Source organism: Drosophila biarmipes, chromosome X (genome assembly GCF_025231255.1).
Source record: "Drosophila biarmipes strain raj3 chromosome X, RU_DBia_V1.1, whole genome shotgun sequence".
NCBI classification, from domain to species: Eukaryota; Metazoa; Arthropoda; class Insecta; order Diptera; family Drosophilidae; genus Drosophila; species Drosophila biarmipes.
The window spans coordinates 13,503,973-13,524,661 of record NC_066611.1 but is presented as its reverse complement, the minus strand read 5'-3'; the positions used below and the strand labels follow the sequence as shown (position 1 = coordinate 13,524,661).

The 20,689-nt window shown below is 37.4% G+C and overlaps 1 long non-coding RNA gene across 1 annotated transcript in view; it reads left to right on the top strand.

The window, feature by feature from the left end:
• The window catches only part of LOC127010732 (uncharacterized), a 52,072-nt gene that overhangs the window by 11,361 nt on the left and 20,022 nt on the right, over positions 1-20,689 (top strand). The window contains exons 2-3 of the long non-coding RNA XR_007763514.1: positions 5,115-5,280; positions 5,595-5,784. This is a non-coding gene — a long non-coding RNA (uncharacterized LOC127010732). The remainder of the gene's footprint in view (positions 1-5,114; positions 5,281-5,594; positions 5,785-20,689) is intronic.

Below are 20,689 nucleotides of genomic sequence, written 5' to 3'. Positions count from 1 at the left end.
CTTCGTCACGCACATGTCCTATTTACATTTTTTTTTTATTTTCGGCCTACTCCTGTTGATTCTCCATGATTTGGCTAAATTAATTTCGGGCCATTCTGATGTTGCAGGGGCCTGGGCGTAATTAAAAGCCCAATGGAAGGCAGCAAAAATAAAAAAGGGAGAAATAAAAATAAGAAAGATTTAGGGCCAAGGAGGGGCCGAAAAACATCATGAGTTATGAGCGAGAGATGCTTTCAAGTGGCTTTACGGGGAAACTCGTAAATTTGCCATGAAGAAGGAAAGGGGCGAATAGCTCACCCCGTGCTGAAAATGTCCTGGAAAACTTTTGAACATTTTAATTTGCCCTTGCATTTTTTGTACAATTTTCCCTCTCGGTGAAAAGTCATTTTCATTGTTTAGAGGCGGCACATGTTTGGTATTAACCCCTCGACTTTGGGTCCTTGACTCGACTGTGCTCTTTTTTTTTTTCTTGTTTTCTTCTGTTTTCTGAAACAGTTTGGCTGTTGATGTTAGGACTTTTGGTTGGATTAAATGCGCACTTCCACCTGGTGACATATCCTTTGGCTCCTGCTCCTTGGCTTGGTCTTCTTTCAAAAATAAGTGCACTACAAAAATGGAAAACCACACCTACAATGGAAATAATATATAATAATAGGACATTTTGCTGAAATATTAAACATTTTATTTTTTTTAAATATTTTATAAACTGTAATTGTGCTTAAAAGTATGTATTTCATTTAAATTTAATATATTACAATTGTAGTTTGGCCTAAAACAATTTCATTTATATTTTGTTCAATTATTTTTACCTTAATACCCAGCTAATATTTGCGGAATTTGGACTCAACATTTTTCTTTGCGTGTTTTTAAAAGGGATTGAGAATGAGTGGTTCGGCAAGATGGTCGGCAATCAGCGAGCATCAGAATCCAACGTTGAACTTTTGGCCAAGAAGTCATGGGAGGAGCTGACGATGGGGGAAAAGGGGGCTCGCTTGTCATGGCATCAGTCAAAAACTTTGCCAGCAACTGAATTATGTCATTTGCTTGACATGGTCCCCCATCGCTCCACATGGGAAAATACCTACATATATATTTGTAGATATGTGGCTCTGAGGGGGCAGGGGCGTCGTCTACCAGGGGTAAATAGCAGCACATGTATAGCATAAAAATAGGAAAAAAAACAAAACCAAACGGGCCAGGTACAAAAGGAAAATAAACTTGAGAAAACCGAATTGGAATGAAGACGATGAAAATGCCAGCAGCAGCAATCAAGCACAGTGAATCGGGGAATGGGAAATAGGTTGTACAAAAATTCAGGACTCTATGGAATATTCCATGATTAAATGCACACATTAAAAAAGTTGCCAAAAATGATATATAAATTATGTTTTGTAATTGAAAATACTTTTGGTAATAGCTTCCCTTGTTAATGAGCCTGGGCCCACTGTGCCTGTGACGTGGCCGCTATTACATAGCCGCATATTTTGCGTTTTCACATTTTCCGCTTTTCATTTCGCCGTCGTCCGCTGCCGCTGTCCGCGCTGCTTCTGCGGCACTGCCTTGAATATTTTTCTTCAATTTTATTAAAATTATGGAAATGAATGAAATATCTGCTGCATCCCATGCCGCCCATGCCGCCCATTCCGCCCTTTTCCCATTTACCCAGCGCATCTTTTGAGCAAAGAATTTATCGAAAATTGCAGCAGCTGCAAAATTGTCATCCACTACTTTCTCCCGCCAACCAACACACCACCCCCCACCCCACGCTTTTCCCGAGTTTTCCCATAGCTTCTCGCAGCTTTTCCCAGTGGCTCTGCTGCTCGGTACACACCTGGCCAGTGGCAAGTTTAATAATCCGTTTCGCATTTTGCGTTGATGCGAAATCAATCGATGTGCATCGAAAATGCCCGGAAGGAGGTAGCAAGTTGGAGCTCCAGCAGGGGCAACTGGGATGCATAAATCCAACTCATTTGCATGGCCAAGGAATCAAGGATGAGCCCGCCGGCAGTGCCCTCCAACTGGAGGAAGGTCCTGTGGAGACAGGCCACTGCAGAGCACTAAAAAAAATATATATATAAATGGTTATCATAAATTAAAATTAATGAACATTCATGGCTTAAGCAAAAATCGTAATAAGACACAAAACATTTTAAAATACATAAAAATACACATTTTCATTTTGAAGAATATTCATTATTTTGCTTGACACTTAATGTTTGATTTAGTTTTTGGTACTCAAAATATTTTTCAAGGTGCATCCCTTAATTTTGTATTTGCTAATTACCTTACAGAAGCGTGATTCCCGATTCTAAGTTTACAAATCGGATTCCATCTCCTTGGCGAGAGGTCCCCCTGCATTGCCGCACAATTTTTCATTTCGCCACTCAGTTTTCTCGCATTTCCCTGCCTCGAGGGCTTCGCTCATTTAGCTGGTTAATTGCATTTCATTTAATTTCTGTAATTTCTTTTGCCTTATTGACGATATTTTGTTGCCATTTCTCGTTACGCTTTTCCCTCCGGAAAACCCTTAAGTTTGTTGTTCATTAGCGGGTCCGCCAGGTGGCGCCACCCGGGGGGTTCGAAGTGTTGGGAAAAAAAGCGCGCAGCTTTTCCCCAAAACTCAAAGGAAAAGAAATCGTCTTCCGTTTCCCGTGTCCTGCTAATTGCTTTGCATTTCAGTGGAAAATCCCCTCGCTTTCATTGCGATGCGTTGACAATTTGATTTCTGGCAATATTTTCCGCATTTTCACACGCTGGCGATGGGATTTGGCAATCAATCACAGGAGGTCTACGTCTATTGCATATGTTACGGCGAATCTATTTCGGCCATGTGTGCGCATTTTGCAGTGCTTTCTTTTTATTTGCCAACCTTACATGTCCAAAAAATGATTGTATTTTGGATTTTGCTAATGGCCATTCGTATGTTCGCTCAATTTTAATTTTAAAGTTTTTATTTGGGCACGTAATTTGCAGGTGCTGCAAATTATTTATTTTTTATACCATTTCACATTTTACAATATTTTTAAAATTATTTGGTTTCACATATTCTATCATAAAAAGAAAATTAATCTCTTAAATTGCCATCTAAAAATTGTATCAGTACTCTGTTGACATGTAAACTTTAAAATACTTATTTTTAATATTCTATAACATTTTATTTATAATTTTCATTCATTTTTATTTTTTAAAAAATGTAAATGATTGTCTTATTTTCAACATGTTTAATTGTTTTTACGCCCTTGCACTGAAATTCTACAACGAATTATATACTTTTAATTGGTTATTTAAAACTTTAATTTGAAGTATTAAAGAGAAAATTGGTTTTCAAAGTTCGCAATTTTCCGCCTATATGGCCATGGCTTTTCCCTGGTTTCCCCCCCTGAGTTTCCGCCTATTATTTTGGGGACCATCCAGTGCCTGGGGCTTATGGATGACAATTAGTATCTCTGCTGGTCGGCTGCTGCCGCTGATGATGATGATATCCTGGCCATGTCCAGTTCACAGGACCAGTTGCAGCTGACAGCTTAGAAAAATCACCGCAGGAGCCTCAAGTGTTTTCCTGCGGAACTTTGATGAAGTATTTGTTGGCTAGACAAATGTGACATATTTGTGGGTGGCCGAGCCACCCGATGCTTAAACACCTCACCGTCACTCAGTACTTGAAGAAATGGGGAGCTTATACATAGTTTTTAAATATATAAAAAAATGTTAGGTTTATTTTAAAAAATTATTAAATATATTCTACATATTATTGGCTCCTACTCATCAGTTTTTTACAATATTAACCTCTGTAAAATCGGCAAATCAAAATACCTTTTTCCTGCGTTTTTCCCAGTACAGCTTCCACGATGACTGAACAATCTGTCATTAGTCATCTTCAAGTGGCGTTGAGTGGAATTATGTAAAGAGCTCTGCTCGGCCCGCTGCCACACTGAAATTAATCTTATTTAATTTGAATTTTTATTTAAATAATGAAAACGCGTCCCCGAGAAAGTTTTGTTCTTCTGCGAATTTCTCCCTTTTCGTCCGGCCCTTCGTCTTTATTATTATTATTAAATGGCCGCGGACAGTCCAGGGGCGTTGGGACCGATGGGGGGCGTGGCACGTGCTACTTGTGGAACACACTTTCCAATTTGTTGGAGCCCCGGCCGGCTCGAAAACAATTTGTGACCCCGAAAACTGCAAACAAACCCAACAATGGGAACAAACAAACTTCTTGGGCAGGGGTGTGGCAAGGGGGGTCACCTGCCACCTGCAGGGGCAGCGGGCGCGGGTGTTTTATGGGGCCTGGGGGGTGGTGGTGGTGGTGGTGGGCAGCGGACGGTGGGTGTGGGCGGCAGTCGTGTGTCATTCTGCGGCAGCGCGCGGCACGAAAATGATTTATGAGTGAGCTGGGCCAACGGTCTCCTTTCCGCAAAAGGGGGCCAAGGGGGCAAGGGGGCCGAGGGGGCCAAGGGGGTCCAGGGGGCCTGGTGACCCCAGAGCAGCTTTAAATAAATGACAGGGTCAAGGGGATGGCGGTCCACAGGTCCCGGACTCTCATCACATTTGTCGCAAGAATGCGAAGAGGGTTTTTAACTATTTAAAACAAAGAAGAGCTCCAGAGGCACTAAGCATAATTCAAAAAATATACAAAATTAAAAATATTCAAGAAGTAAACTAAGCAATTTTCAATGTGCAAAGTTCAACATATTCCACATTCCAACATAAAACATCCAACTTACAACTTTTGATGTGGAAAAAAAAAATTAAATTATGCATATATTAAATAATATTTACATTTAAAATTCAACAACTTATATTCAACATGTAACATTCAACTTAAAACATCCAACTTAAAACATCCAACTAACAACTTTTGATGTGGATAAAAATTAAATTATGCTAATATTAAATAATGTTTACATTCAAAATTTAACAACTTATAATAAACATGTAACATTCAACATAAAACATCCAACTAACAACTTAAGACATGTTAAATGTTTAATGTTGTACAAATAACCTTTAACTATGCATTTATAAACTAATATTTACATTTTACAATGGCCACGTCAGCGAAAATGTTTATTACAAATTAATTTCTTCTGTGGGAGCTAATAATTCCCAATTAGTTCTAGCTCGAAATTGCATGACCTGTGGGCTATGGTCACTCCAAAAATCAGTTGACCGGAAGTTCCGCCGAGTGTTTGTGTGTGTGTTAGTGCTCTTGGACAGATCAATGGACAATATGGAGGTGGCACTGGACTCCAGGATGCAGTGCATCGAGATCCTGACCAGGTAGGAACCTTATTTAGGTGTTAGTTGAATATTTGAATTCCCCACTAAAAGTGTAGCTAAACAACTTTCAATGTGCAAAATTGATAAATCTATAATCAACAAGTAACATTCAACATGTAACATATAACATTAAACACAAAACATCCAACATTCAGTGTAAAACATCCAACTTACAACTTAAGGTATGTCGAATGTTTTATGTTGTATAAATAACACTGAACATGTAATTGGTTTGTAATATTTATAAAGTTTACAATTGGCCACGTCATTAATAATGATAATAAAATATTGATCTCTTCTTCTTCTACTTCTAGATAAAAATGCATGCTATGGTCACTCGAAAAACCAGTTGACCGGAAGTTCCAGCGAATGATTGTGTGTGTGTTGGGGCTTTTGGACTGATTACTGGATATGTATGGATTGTTATGGAGGTGTTGCAATGGTAAATGGATATAAATGGAGATTTCATCGTTCAAGACTCCAGAGCATCGAAAAATCCTTCAGGTATGTACCTTAGTGAATTAAGTATTTTTAGTTACCCCTAAGTTAAGTGTCTCTTGCTGCAGACTTGTTTCCCTGTAAATTGGCCTTTCTTTGGCAAAGTTTTCTGAGAATTGATTTTAAGAATTTTGAATTTGGCGAAAAATTCTCATTTTTTGGTAGATTTTTGATAGTAGCTTAGCCAAATCGAGGCGTACAGCGAAAAGAGCGACTGTTTTGAGCAGCTGGCTTGCAATGCTAACGATCCCAATCACTTTTAGGAAAATTTATTTTTTGAAAAATTTTTTCATTTTTTACAAGGGGTAGGATCGAAATTTTTCGGAATTCAGTTTTTGCTTAAAAATACTCCCTTTTTAGTAGTTTTTTGGTCGTAGTTTCCTTAAATCAAGGCGTAGAGCGAACAGAGCGACTGTTTTCAGCAGCTGGCTTGCAATGCTAACGATCCCAATCACTTTTAGGAAAATTAATTTTTTGAAAAAATTTTTCATTTTTTACAAGGAGTAGGATCGAAATTTTTTGGAATTCAGTTTTTGGTTAAAAATACTCCCTTTTTAGTAGTTTTTTGGTCGTAGTTTCCTTAAATCAAGGCGTAGAGCGAACAGAGCGACTGTTTTGAGCAGCTGGCTTGCAATGCTAACGATCCCAATCACTTTTAGGAAAATTAATTTTTTGAAAAAATTTTTCATTTTTTACAAGGAGTAGGATCGAAATTTTTTGGAATTCAGTTTTTGCTTAAAAATACTCCTTTTTTAGTAGTTTTTAGCTCGTAGTATCCCCAAATCAAGGCGTACAGCGAAAAGAGCGACTGTTTTGAGCAGCTGGCTTGCAATGCTAACGATCCCAATCACTTTTAGGAAAATTAATTTTTTGAAAAAATTTTTCATTTTTTACAAGGGGTAGGATCGAAATTTTTTGGAATTCAGTTTTTGGTCAAAAATACTCCTTTTTTAGTAGTATTTTGGTCGTAGTATCCCCAAAGCAAGGCGTACAGCGAAAAGAGCGACTGTTTTGAGCAGCTGGCTTGCAATGCTAACGATCCCAATCACTTCTAGGAAAATTTATTTTTTTAAATTTTTTTTCATTTTTTACAAGGGGTAGGATCGAAATTTTTTGTAATTCAGTTTTTGCTTAAAAATACTCCTTTTTTAGTAGTATTTTGGTCGTAGTATCCCCAAAGCAAGGCGTACAGCGAAAAGAGCGACTGTTTTGAGCAGCTGGCTTGCAATGCTAACGATCCCAATCACTTCTAGGAAAATTTATTTTTTTAAATTTTTTTTCATTTTTTACAAGGGATAGGATCGAAATTTTTTGGAATTCAGTTTTTGCTTAAAAATACTCCTTTTTTAGTAGTTTTTTGCTCGTAGTTTCCCCAAATCAAGGCGTACAGCGAAAAGAGCGACTGTTTTGAGCAGCTGGCTTGCAATGCTAACGATCCCAATCACTTCTAGGAAAATTTATTTTTTTAAATTTTTTTTCATTTTTTACAAGGGATAGGATCGAAATTTTTTGGAATTCAGTTTTTGCTTAAAAATACTACTTTTTTAGTAGTATTTTGGTCGTAGTATCCCCAAATCAAGGCGTACAGCGAAAAGTGCGACTGTTTTGAGCAGCTGGCTTCCAATGCTAACGATCCCAATCACTTTTAGGAAAATTAATTTTTTGAAAAATTTTTTCATTTTCTACAAGGGGCTCCAATTTTTTTTCGGTATTTTAATTTTTTGTGAAAAATCGTCCGTTTTTGGGGGATTTTAGATCGTGGCTTAGCGAAATCAAGGCGTACAGCGAAATTGTTTTGAGCAGCCTGCTTAATATGGTAAGAATCCCCATAACTTTGAGGCATATTTACTTTTTGAGCCATTTTCGCATTTTTTTAAGGGTGATTTGTTGGTTAAACACAATTTTTTTTATTGGATATCAGCCAAATCGAAATGTGTTTGAGTACAATCCCACTGCATCACTTAAAATTTCACAATAATGTGTATCCAGATAGTGCCACTGGATCATCCCATCGTGTGTTCCACTAACTTTAAGTTTTATCAAGTTCCAAGAAGAAAATGCTCCCATCCCATTGTTCCCTTTTGAGGCCGCTGCGAAAGTGAAAGCATTTTTAATTTAATTTTTTTCTCCTCGTCCGAAGATTCATTGTCCTGGCAACCTATTATTTCTTTTTCGGTCATCCTGTCGCCCTGAGCCGACTTTTTAATTGCATTAACACGCTAATGTAAGTCGCATAATGCCGACAGCTGTCCGCCGCCCCCGAACTACGTCCGAATTCCCCGCTTATTACATATTTATGTTTATATTTTCCTTTATTTTGCGGACATTCCCTTCTCGAAGAACGTTGAATAAATTTTAATTGTCTTTGGGTGTCGTCTTGTGCTTTTTTTTACGCCTCCGGGCGGGGCATTAAAAAATATTGCTTTGGAACATATGGACAGCGTCGGTTCAGTTTTCCCTTATTTGCCCCACCATTTTGCTGGGAAATAGTAAAAGCAGGGCGAAATTAGCAGGACGCCAAGGGGACAAGGAAAATTTCTTACCTGTTGGCCATAAAATAAATTCCATTATACGAGCCTTTGTTGTTCGAGGGGGGTTTTTCGGAGCCCGGTAATAATAATAAAAGCCCAAATGACAAGCAAAACAAAATGGGGAGTGTACTTTGGCTATGCGAATCGAAGAAGCGAAATAAGACGGAATGACAGCCAGATGATGGCCAGAAAATATAATAAACACAAATATTCTGTATTTCTGATTTTAATGGTGGACATTTGGACAACTTAGAAATGGGGCTACAAAATTGCAGGCTCAGGTGAAATAAATACCAAAATAGTTCTTAACAAATAAGTAAAAACCCTTTGAAAATTTCACCTGTTATTGCTTTGATTTAAGTGAAAAAGGGATTTAATTAAAAATATATATTTTTCATTGAACGAGAGAAACACAGGGTATTATATGCAGTTTTTGTTTTTATTTTGTTCATAAAACTTCTTTGAGAATACTTAAATCAATTGAATATTTTATAAGCCTTCAAGCCTTGGGAGACATTTAAATCTGGCAAAAAACTGGCCCAAAAGGTGAAAGGAAAATGTCCTTAAATATCTCCTGCTACCACAAAGAAAATGTGAAGCCCGTGGGACTAGAAAAGCCAATAACCGAGCAAACACGCACGGGAAAAATCGCGAAAACAAACAAAACTTTCCTCGTCAAAAAACGAAGAGAAGGAGACAAGAAAGTTACACTTTTCCCCATTTTGTGTAAATTTAATTTTATCTCCGTCCAGGGCGAAACAAATAACACACGGTGGTGTCCCCATCTCCCTCCCTTCGATTCGTGCCTTCTCTTTCTGGGCAGACATCCCTTTCTATTGCCCGGATTTACGCAACTCACTGGACAATCGTAAAGAGTCTGCAAGACCCACTTTTGGGGCGATTGTCAAGTCTTTTGGCAGTTTGGCAAGTAATTTAACCGCATATTTTTGGCACCGGCCAAGGCCACGCCCCCATTTTCCTTTTGGGCTGGAAAAAAGAAGTGAACAGGGCAAAGGTCAAAGAACAAAAGGCATTTGGCTCCTTGAAAAAAATCCAAGTACTGAATTGAATATGAAACTAAGCTTTTATATTTTCAATTTAAATTCAGGCACTACTATTTAAATAATAAGTTTTAATCAAAAAAGTACCCATACCATTGGAAACGTAGGCCAATAATATTTTTTGAATGCACTTAAGCGTTCTTTGGAAAAGTAAAAATTGGCCTAATCGAGTAAAATTATTTGTGAAAGAAAAACTACGATCAGAGAAAAGCACAAGCTAGACCACAAGCATTGTTTTTACCAAAGTCTAGTCGACTAAATTTCCTGGGCATTCGAAAATATTTAAGAAAGTTGGGAAAAATATGTAAAGAAATTGTTCAGCTGGAAATTAAATCATTTGGGCAAAACAAACTTTTCAGGAATTTCACAAATTATGAAAAGAAATTTCAATACCAAAATTGTTTATCCCTTTCCCAGCAGCATGCCAGGGAATTTAAGATTCTAATTGAGTTCCCAGGATATTTGCAAAGTATTTTGCATTTTTGTTTATCACCTGAAAATATTTCGCAAAAGCCAACCAGAAAAGGTAAACCAAATCTAATGAACTCAAAAATGTACAATTTATTCAATTTGAATAAAAAATGAGAAAGGAAAGAGCTTCAATGCAATCAAAGGAGTCAAACATAAAGGTGAGCGTTTAACACGTAATTATTTGCAAACATTTTTCTCCACCACATGGACTTTAAATAGATGAAATGTTTTCGGCAAATTTGCGAATTTAATTTTGCCAAAGTCAGGTGGTGAGCTGCAGTGATAAAAGTACTTAGCTTTTTGTATTTAATTTTCATTTCTGCATTTGCATTTCAACTTTTCACTCTCGTCGCACAAAAACACAGAGGAAAAGCTTCGGTGGGTTCTAAGTCCCAACCTATATTTTTGGCAAACTGCGGTCACAATTTTAGTGCTATATTAAATGTTAAGATCCATACAAATTAAAAATAGCTTTCTTCCTTTACTTTGGTTTTCAAAATAATTACAATATTTTTCATTTTTATGTTTAATAAAAATATTCTTAATAAAATGTAAAAAAAAGGTCTTTAAAAATTTAAGTTAAGAAATTATAAAATACTATTATTTTTCTTTGGAAAAAAATATTATATTTTAATAAAAAAGTTTTCTTCCAACACAATTAAAAATACAAATTGTTTAATCGATTTTTTATATCTTACTTTTGAAATACATTCGAAAATAAAATTTTATCATTTTATAAACGAAAGTTAAATGTTTTTTGAGATCTAATATCTGCGCCCTAGTATTTTGCCCGCAGCTGTGGGGCCAGCAGGGAGATGGGAACAGTTGATGTGTCGTAAAAACTATTTTCCATTGAAATTTTGTTACACGAGACAAAAACGGAGTCAAAGTAATCAGGCCCCGGGTGGGCAGGCGGGGGTTAAGGCCCCCTACGACACTTTTGGACAAATTGCTCGGCGTGGGCGTGGGCAGGGGTTAAGTGCGGGGGCGTCGAGTTCAGGTCGTCGAAACTTTTTACGGCCGAACATGGCCGGGCATGCAAAACATTTGAAAATGTTAATTAAATTTCTCCGTGCACTTCGTCTTCTAATTGGTCGGGAAATTGGCATGCGGGTCGGGCTGGGTGGTGAGAACACGTTTTCCCAGGCCCACAATTATAGTTTTGGGCCACTAATCAGGTTGGGTCGTCCTTCTGCGATTAATTAATGCGAAAATTTCGTTGCCACTGCAATGCACGCCATTTGTTTGCACCAAAATGCACATTCTCGTGTATGTATGGCTGGTTTATTATAAAAATTTTGGGCCATTGTTATTGTTATTATGGCCCAACATAATTTTGCCAAAATCGAAAATGTTCCGTGCATAAATTAAATAAAATTTATGTCAAAAGTTCAATGTAATCCATACAGGAAGAGGCGCAAAATAAATCAAACATACAATTTTTTGCTTTGACTTTTTTCCAACGATTGAAAATATTCGAAATATAAGCCAATCAAATAAAAAATGTATTGGTGAATTTAAATTAAAGATTTATTTTCGCAACTAAATAAAAAATGTATTGGTGAATTTAATTAAAAGATTTATTTTCCCAATTAAATAAAAAATATATTTATGAATTTAATTAAAAGATTTCTTTTCTCCAGGGCGAAATCTCATATTAAGTAATAAAATTATAAATAATACAGACAACTTGTGGAATGTAAAACTACCATTGGCTTCTTTAAGTTAATTAAGAAATAAACAATTTATTGGTGAATTTAATGAAAGTATTTATTTTCCCAATTCAATTGAATTCAATAAAACAATTTATTTTTCCCAGGTCGTAACCTTATATTACGAAGTAAAATTATAATTAAAATAGACAACTTGTGGAATGTAAAATAATATTATTGGAAAATTAGCATTCATATATTTTTTGGCTGCCTTAATTCAATTAAAATTAAATATTGCCGCCATAAATAGGGCATAATTCCGGTTTATATGGCGGAGAAAAGCGTCTGTTTGCCGGCTTACGCTGGAAGCTAATTAGTTTTATGATCGGAAGTTTCGTTGACTTCAATTAGAACAAGAGGCCGCAGGACTTCACCTGCTGTTTTCTTCCCCGGCGGCCAGAAAGTTGCAAAGGACGAATCATAGGCGTTCGCTTTGCTTTCCTTTCTTTTTTTGCCCTGGCGCAGGACGTTGGTCAAAGGATTTTATTAGTTTTTCGTTTATTCGCCGACTGCCTTAACTTTTCCGCTCTCGCTCCTTGCCGGCCTGTGTAATTTCTTTATATTTGTGGCTTTTATTACCCGGCCGCACAGGACCGAGTCCGAGTCCTTGTTGTTTGCCCGCCGCCGCCTCGTTGTTGGTTTTGCTAATTTTTATTTATGTTCTTAAATGCTCCTTGCCGTGCCAGCGGGCCACGCATTTTTATTAATTTTATTTCAGCGTGATTATTGTGATTAGTTGGCTTCCCCCCGCCCTCCGCCAGCGGCCCCACTCGCTTTATTTATTTGTGCGACGACTTTGTCGAAGTAATTTTCATAAATATTTTCCTTCATCCTTCTTTTTTGGGGGGGCCCTGGGGAGTCCCCACAAGGGTTTATTGGGATTAATTAAGAGGAATCCCCTTTCAAGGATCGAAGGAAATTGGGAGAAATAAATAAAATTAGCATATGTCCTTTTTGGCGCTGGGAAAAATGTATAACTCAGCATGTTAACTCTTTAAATGTGAAAAATAATTTTATTAATATTAATTTTTAACTTTGTTTTCATCAGTTGCATTTAAGTTGTATAAGTTTTATAACTTATGTGTTATATATTTTCTGTTTTTGTGTTTCTTACATTTTTTGTTAGCTTATCGAGCCTATTTCCGGTCAACTGGTGCAACCGGAAACGCATATAGTTGCTGACCTACAAACTTAAATGCAGTACAATGGAAAATATTTATTTGTGGAAAATATTTAAGTTATCAAGGTGTCACTTTAAAAAGGAATAATATTAATAAGTTGCATTTAAATTTTCTAAATATTATAACTTATGTGTTATATCTTTAATGTTTTTGTGTTCTTTACCTTTTTGGTTAACTCAGTATGCTTGTTTCCGGTCAATTGGTGCAACCGGAAACGCATCTAGTGGCTGACCCATAAACTTAAGTATAGAACAGTGGTTGGAAAGCAGAAAGTGAAATGTGGAAAGTGCATTAAACCTGCGATGAAGCCAATTTTGCAAAAAGTAAATCGCCTCAATTTCCACCTTTCAACATGTCTCGACATGTCCGCGTTCTTCGTCTTCGTCCTGCCTGTGCGTGTGTGTGTGTTTTTGCGCCAGGATATGCCGGTGTGTGCGTGTGTGAGTGGGCCAGTGTGTGTGCGTGCTGAGTAGGCTCTTGAGCCACACAACACTTCCGGTTGCCACTTGTGAGCGAAAAGCTTTTCAGCCTTTGAGTGTTTTTTGTGGCAGGAACAAGCAGACATTCCAGACATCCCCTCCCCTCCTTTGTGTTGCCCACAGTGTGTGTGTGTGTGTGTGCCTGTCGCGCAATAACAAAAATAAGTGGAAAATCGAGATTATCCGACTGCTAGATGTCCTGTAATCCAGTGAAACCCATTTTTCGGAATTTTTATTTCTGTTTTCTACTACTACTACCTATCACTACTAATCTATTATCAATTAATCTAGGACTAATAATCTACTACTAATTAAGTACTATTGCTAGTCAAATACTACTAATCTACTTCTATTTATCTACTACTATTTATCTACTACTATATGATTTAACTTCAACATTTTGGTTTTTTTTATTTTTTTTTGCTGCTTTTATAAATTATTAGTAAGCAAATCTTAAATGCAGCAACAAAAGAAATTTAAGAATATATATATTTTTTATATGAACATATATTTTAATTTATTCTGACTTGATTTAAATATTTTAAAATTAAATCATGCAGTACGCAAGGCTTTGTAAATTAAATGTTATGGTATTTTATTTATTAACATTTTTTTTAATTAGTTTGGGCTGACAAAATGAAATAGTAGAGTGCGTTTTCCTATAAAAGGGTGTCCAATTTCCTTTTTCTCAAAAATCCAGTGCACATCCACTGCCATATGCAACTCCTAATGGACTTATCCTTCAGGGAATCCTTAATTGACTGATTCGCCACTCGATTTTGCCATTTTTAATCGATTGCAGCAGGTTGTCTAATTCTTTTCCAATACTTGCCAGCGCTTTTGTTGTGGCTTTGCGGCTTTTAATTGATTTTACTGGAATTTACAAAGGTTGCTCCTTTTTTTTTTGCATTTTCAATTTCTTTGAATTTTTAATTGCAGACTTAAATCAATTAATTAAAAAATGTGCAACTTAAGAATGCAAATTATTTAGATAAAACATTTGAGTTCGGGATTTTGTTTGTAAAAAAAAACTGTCTTGAACCTTTTTTTATTTTCGGTTTTTTGTTTATTTATTTTTCTTCCACGCTTCTGTTACTCATCCAAAGTGTTTTTATGACCAATTTGACGAATGACCCCCGCTGGAATGGGTTAAGCGGGAATTTTCTGGTTCGTGGAATATCGGAAGGTCGAATCGTCCGATTTTTGCCTAATTTATTCGCTCGTATCGCTCATAAATAAACGAAAATTGGTTCAAAGGCAACGAAGTCGGAGTTGACTTATTGAATTTGCCTAAACGGGGAGAGAAAATAAAAGAAAGCCGGCGAGGCCGCCAATAAAAACATAAGAGCAACGCATAATCATCAAGGGCAAAACGCTCGAAGGTCGTCGAAGGGGGCGGCGTTGGAGGGGGCTGGCTAGTGGGAGGGGGGCCGCAGTGGGCGGGGCGGGTCCTAGGAAACGCCTTAATGCCCCATCTAATGGTGCAAATAAATTTCAACTAAGGAATTTTTATAGAGAGAGTCATAAAACCAAATGGCTGCCAATGTTTTGCTTTCCCCCGTCGTAGTAACGTTAATAGCCTTAATTGAGCGTCTGCCACGCCCACTTATTTGTTTATTAGTGCGCCCATCCCCAAAAACAACAAGCACGGCCAGCGAAATGTTCGGGGAAAAGCATCATGCTGGAATTTTCATTTGCCGTTGACAATAAAAGGACTTGGCCAGGAAGATAGGTGGGTGCACTAAGGGAAAACATATTTTAGATAACTCAAATGACATAAGCTAGAATTTAAAATATTACAAAACAACTGCATATTTTTTAATTTGAGTGTTTTGGAATTATCCTAAGGAGAAAAATTCATTAAAATGCTAATATTTTTGAAATCACTTAAAAGGTGCCTAAAAGTATGCTATGAAAAAGACTTGGTGTTTACAAGAGGTTTAAAAACTTATAGCTTCAATTTGTTTTTCCTTAATGCTTCATAGGGTATGTTAATGGGTTACGAACTAAGAATATTTCAAATTACCGAAAGAAGTTTTTTTTAACAAAAATAAAATACATAAAACCTATTTTTATATTACGGCATAATTTCTCTTACTGCATTTAAGTCTGATTTTCTTAAAACTCCCCAGTACTCGCAGATTCCTGCAGCTTTAGTCAGTCGAATAATTTTCCACCTGGAACTCGCAGTGATATTTTTTTAAGGGTGCTTGCCACGCCCACCGCCCATAATTATGTGTTTGCGCCTGTGTGTGGTAAATCTTCTGCTGCGGGTCAAGTTTAAAGATTCAATTTCCGAGGCAGCGGGAAAAAATCCATTAAAATTGTTAAATGCACCGTTGGCAGTTTTCCACATCCTGTCTTCTTCTTCTTCGCCATTTCCTTTGCACTAATTTGCGTGTGTGTGGGGGTGTGTGTGTGTGTATCCCGGTCGGTGAGGTGTAACGATGTCGCCTGAAGTATGGCGCTGCAATTTGCTCCGAGAGTCAAATGGATTTGACCTTAGCCACATGGGCGAGGTGAAGTGGGGGGGCGGCTGGGCGGTTTGGTGGTGGTGTGGTGCAGTATGCTGGACCAGCACTAATGCTTAAGCTGATTTTAACAGACACACACACTCGCAAACACCCCCGACCACACACACACACATTCCCATCGCGGGCAGACTTCATTTGCAGACAGAGCGCAAAAATTTCTCGAGCATTCAGGGCACAGTGGGCCAAATCAGCACGTAATTAACACAAAAACAAAAATTATTTTTAAAATATATTTTATAGGTTATATATTAAAGAATTTCCTAGAAGCTGATTCATTTGGCAAGGAAAAGGATATGAGAATTGACCTAAAAGTATGCAACAAAAATTTAATTTTAGCGAAAAAATTGATTGATGAAATTATTTTTTGAAATACATATTAAATAGTTATTTTATTAGAAATGTTTGTATTTTAATTTATCAAAAAGTCTGAAGTATAAATACTTTTACACAATTGCTTGTATTTCAAGGTTTTTGGTCATTTCCAGTGCTTACTTTATTTCTAAAGGAAAAAAATCGAAAGTCCCCACAAATAACAAACAAGCCAATAATAACTTTTTTGACATCTTTTTTTTGCGTGTAAAAATAGGAAACTATTTAGATCTATTAGATTCTGCATGTATTTAAGCACAGGCAATGAAATGTACGTTTGCCTCTTCGAGTATAAAAAAGTATGCCTCCCCTGAAAAGGGCTAACAAAACTCTGAAAAGAACACTTTTGTTAGGAGAATAGACACTGTGTTTTCCAAAGACCGGGGACAGTGGGCAAGTATCACGTAATACAGCGCGGAAAGCGCATTAACACATTTACACGACTACACACACACAAACACACGTGCAGGTGAACAAAGAAAAAAAACAAAAAGAAAGGAGAAAAAAAAGGAAACACGCGACACGCTTAAAAAATCTTTGCAACTTTCTTTCTGCGCCAAAAGCTGCAAATTTCATTTCACACCCAAAAGACCCCAGACATGCCGAGCGAGCGAACGAGACGGCAGTAGTGGGGGGAGGGCGAAAGAGACGGCAAGAGGGCGCCAGAGGGAGACAGCAGCAGGGGAGAAAAGTGCATGGCCACGAATTAAAAAGGTCATTTGGTCGCACTTTAGACAGTTTTTCCCAGTCCCAGCCCCAGCCCCCCTCACTTTTTAGGGCATTTTTTCATCGCGGAGCACGGGATGGCATAAGGATGCGAGTATAAGGATATACCTTTCGGTTTGGGGACTTGTAAAATAACTTTGGCGCCTGTCCAAATGAGCAGCCCAGCGGCGCGTGGCGAATCCAAAAGGGAAAGAGCAGCGGTTCAGAGGTGAAAAAATGGGGGAAAACGGGCGGTGGAAAGCGTGGAAAATCAGGTGGGCCCAAAATGAAGGGGAAATTGCTAAGCCCGAGCAGCTTAAATCTTCCAAAATAAGTTAATTCGGGAGGCTCTTCGCCGAAAGCATCAACTATAGCAGGCGCTCAATTAGCAGCTAAATCCACCACTAACTTTGCACTCGAAAACTTATTAAGATAATAACAAGTTAGCTAAAAACTTAAGCTAGCAAAGTCCTTTTGGAACTCGTTAATTCGGATCGTAATCATCAAAAGAATTAGTTCTGCTGCTTAATGTAAACCTTGCTTTGTTAAAAAGATCACTTAAATGTTTTACTTGTTCTTTAATTATAAATAAACCAATTTCCTTAATTTTAAATATTAATTCCTACATGTCACACAAAAAATAAGTATTATTTACCCTGACTTTAAGTCTAAAAATAAAGAGCTAAGTCAATGGGGGCTGAAATCGGGCCTTGGACTTGGATGGATATAACTTTTACATTTAATTGTTGCCCTTAGGCAAATCCCACTGTGGAGCCGCGTTGCCAGGACTATGGAAGGAAGCCGGCGAGGGCACAGTAAGCCCCGGCCAAAGGGAACTTTGATGCCGTTTTAAAGTGCATCAAGAATTAACAAAACGCAGAACGGGAAATGGGATGGGAATAAGTCCCAGCAAAGTGGAAAACAACAATGGGTGGCGAATGGGGTTGGGGTTGGCCAAAGCCTGGGAAATTGCGAGGAAAACCGGTGGAGAAGGGGGCGTTACAGGCGGAAGGATAAACAGGGCTTAGTTGACCAGGTTGGCTGCATGGCGAGATAAGAAAATTGCAATTTAATTAAACTAATTGAAAGACGATAGGCGGCGAAAGGTGTCTCCTTCGGGCTTCTCCAGGGCTTCTTGGCCCCGACTTTCCACGTCCGACTTTAAGACCTGGCTTTATCCTTATCGCCGTCGCCACACAACCAACAAAAACAACAATAGGTGGGCTGTACACTGGTAAAAACTACAATTTATGGGGATTATACAGGGTTTACTAGATTATATTATATATTTTAATAGTATATATATTTCACATTTTCAATATTTAAAATGATGTGCGTAGACTGTGCAAAACTACAATTTATGGGACATATTTTAAAGAATATTGTGAATATATTTTTTTAGAACCTTATATAATATTTTAATATATATTTGTTATTATATTATACTTTAGGAATAACGAGAATTTTCTTCTTTGTAAAGGATATATATTTATAATTATTTATATGAGTGATAGTGATGTTATCTAACATTTTCGTGAGAGACCACAAAATAATCGATTGAAAGTAATGAACCCCCATTTTCCCCAGTGTATTTGGTGAAAAGAATAAAGTGAAGCCATGCAAATTGCTTCTCATCTTGCCATTCGCCTTCGTCTGGACATTTGCATTCAAAACCAATGCGTCGTTGACTTTTGCTTGAGAATGCCAACGAAAGAGAGGGCTATACAGCGGCCAGAGGGAGACGGCATGCTGGCAAATGAAAAGCAAACAGTCTGCGAGCGAAAGAGAGGGCCTCCATGGGCCTGGGCCGAAAGGAGGCGCATTCAGGCATACAAATGAGCCCGGGGATTCGAGGGGTAGATGGATGCGGAGCTGGAAGTGGAACTGGATGTGGGCGTGGAATGGGTAATAGGCCAAGCAAAATGCACATGGACTAGTGCCAATGACAGGGACGTGCCAGCCAAGAAAATTAACACATCGCCCTCAGGAACCCGGCTCTTGGTCCATTTTTACTGTGGCTTCAGTCGTCGACTGCAGGCGGTCCCACAGAATCCAGGTTCCATCTTCATCGGTAATGAGTTCTGCCTTGCAAATCAATTTTTAAGCAGCGAATCCAAAGCCACTTCCATCAAAAGGCAGCCCTCTGGCACAGGAAAAAAGTGTGACCAAGTTGATGCTAGTTTTCACAGCTCATCCAAAGTGATATTGGTCACACTATAATTAATTAATTATTCATTTAATATGTTTAAGATTTAAATGAATATAAAATATGTATATAATAACTGGTTTTATCGTTAGTTATTTTATCACTGTGTACGCTCTTCATTTTTTGAAAAAAATAACAAAAAAATGTATTTATTATATAGTTCTAAAATGTAATTTAAGCCGATTATAAAAGGAAAACATTTATTTCCCAGCTTTTAGTAAAGCATAAATTGATAGCGGATAAATTTGCCCATCATAAGCGGGACTCTATTACCAAAAATGTTATTTAAAAAAATGAAGAAGGGAAAATTGCCGCACTTAATGCGCTTATCTCAGTTTGCAGTTTTGAGCCCTGTGTGCCATGGAATATTGCAATTAAGTGAAGAGGCAGCTTAGGCAGTCTATCCATCTTTCCCCGGCTTTTCCTTTTTCCGAGATTGCCAGACACCAACTGCTCTTCACATTCTTTGGCAGCGAAATCATTTTTTTTTTTTGCTTTTTCCCTTGCCTTTTTAGTGTGTTTTTTAAGCATGTTTTTTGGCCCACTGCTTAACTCTGCTGCTGTCGTCTCAAGTCGAGCCATAAATATGCTGTTACGCATTTTCTAGCTCATATTCTACACAGAAATAAAAAATCTTTTATAAAAACAATTTTAAAGAATTTAGTGATTTGAAAAAAATATGTTTTTTTTTGTCACGGGATTGACTCAATACTATTTTTTTTTTTGGAAAAACATTTGTGAAAAATGCCAATTTTGAATAATAATCATAGCCATAACCTTACCTTTTTCAAATAACCCTATTTTTTTATATTAAAGAAGGGTTCTATAGGTGCATTTGGGAAACCAGAGATATATAGTTTTCCCAGTGTACCCTGCTCTATGTGTCTCATTCGCTCCCGTTCACACGCATAGTTAGTTCATGCCAAATTGAATTGCCGTTGAGCCAAAGTCAACGTTCTCAGGCTTTCAAACACTTTATAGTTTTCCTTTGCGTTTTCTTCTCATGAGGTTTTCCTTTTACTTATTTTTTTTGGCCAAGTGTTTGCCTTTGCCGCTTGTTGACTCGCACACACATGGCAATACAAATTATGCCGTCCGTGTGTGCGGGGGCTAAGCAAAAGTGTTAAGTTGGTAACACGAAAAATGTGCGCGCCGCAAAACTTTGGTTTCCTTCGAAAAATGTAAAAAAAAATGCGAAAAAGTTGTGGTTCAAGCTGCAGACACACAAAACACAAACGCACTTCAGAGCAGGGCTACACATTTTCTCAAATGCACATTGACTCGTTTTCCGAGGAAAATGGTTCAAGAAAATGTAGTTTGTTGTGAAGAAAATTTTTCAAGTAAGCCCATTAATATACAAACATTTTTGATTACAATTTTCTAACACTAAAATGTGAATATGTTTTTAAAATATTTTATAAACCAAAAGTAAAGTAAGTCAAAAAACAAAAGTGTAATATAAGAAGCAAAAACCTCAGCTTCGTAAATGTAGAAAAATAAAATATAAAATCCTTTTTTCTACGACAATATCCGTATTTGGCCCACTGTGCGCCTTGCGATTTCCTCCACTGTGGCTGCTGGCATAAGTGGATTACCGTATTAAGTTTTTATTATTAGTCTAAATGGCAAAGACCTCGTCGACTTTCCGGGACTTACGAAACT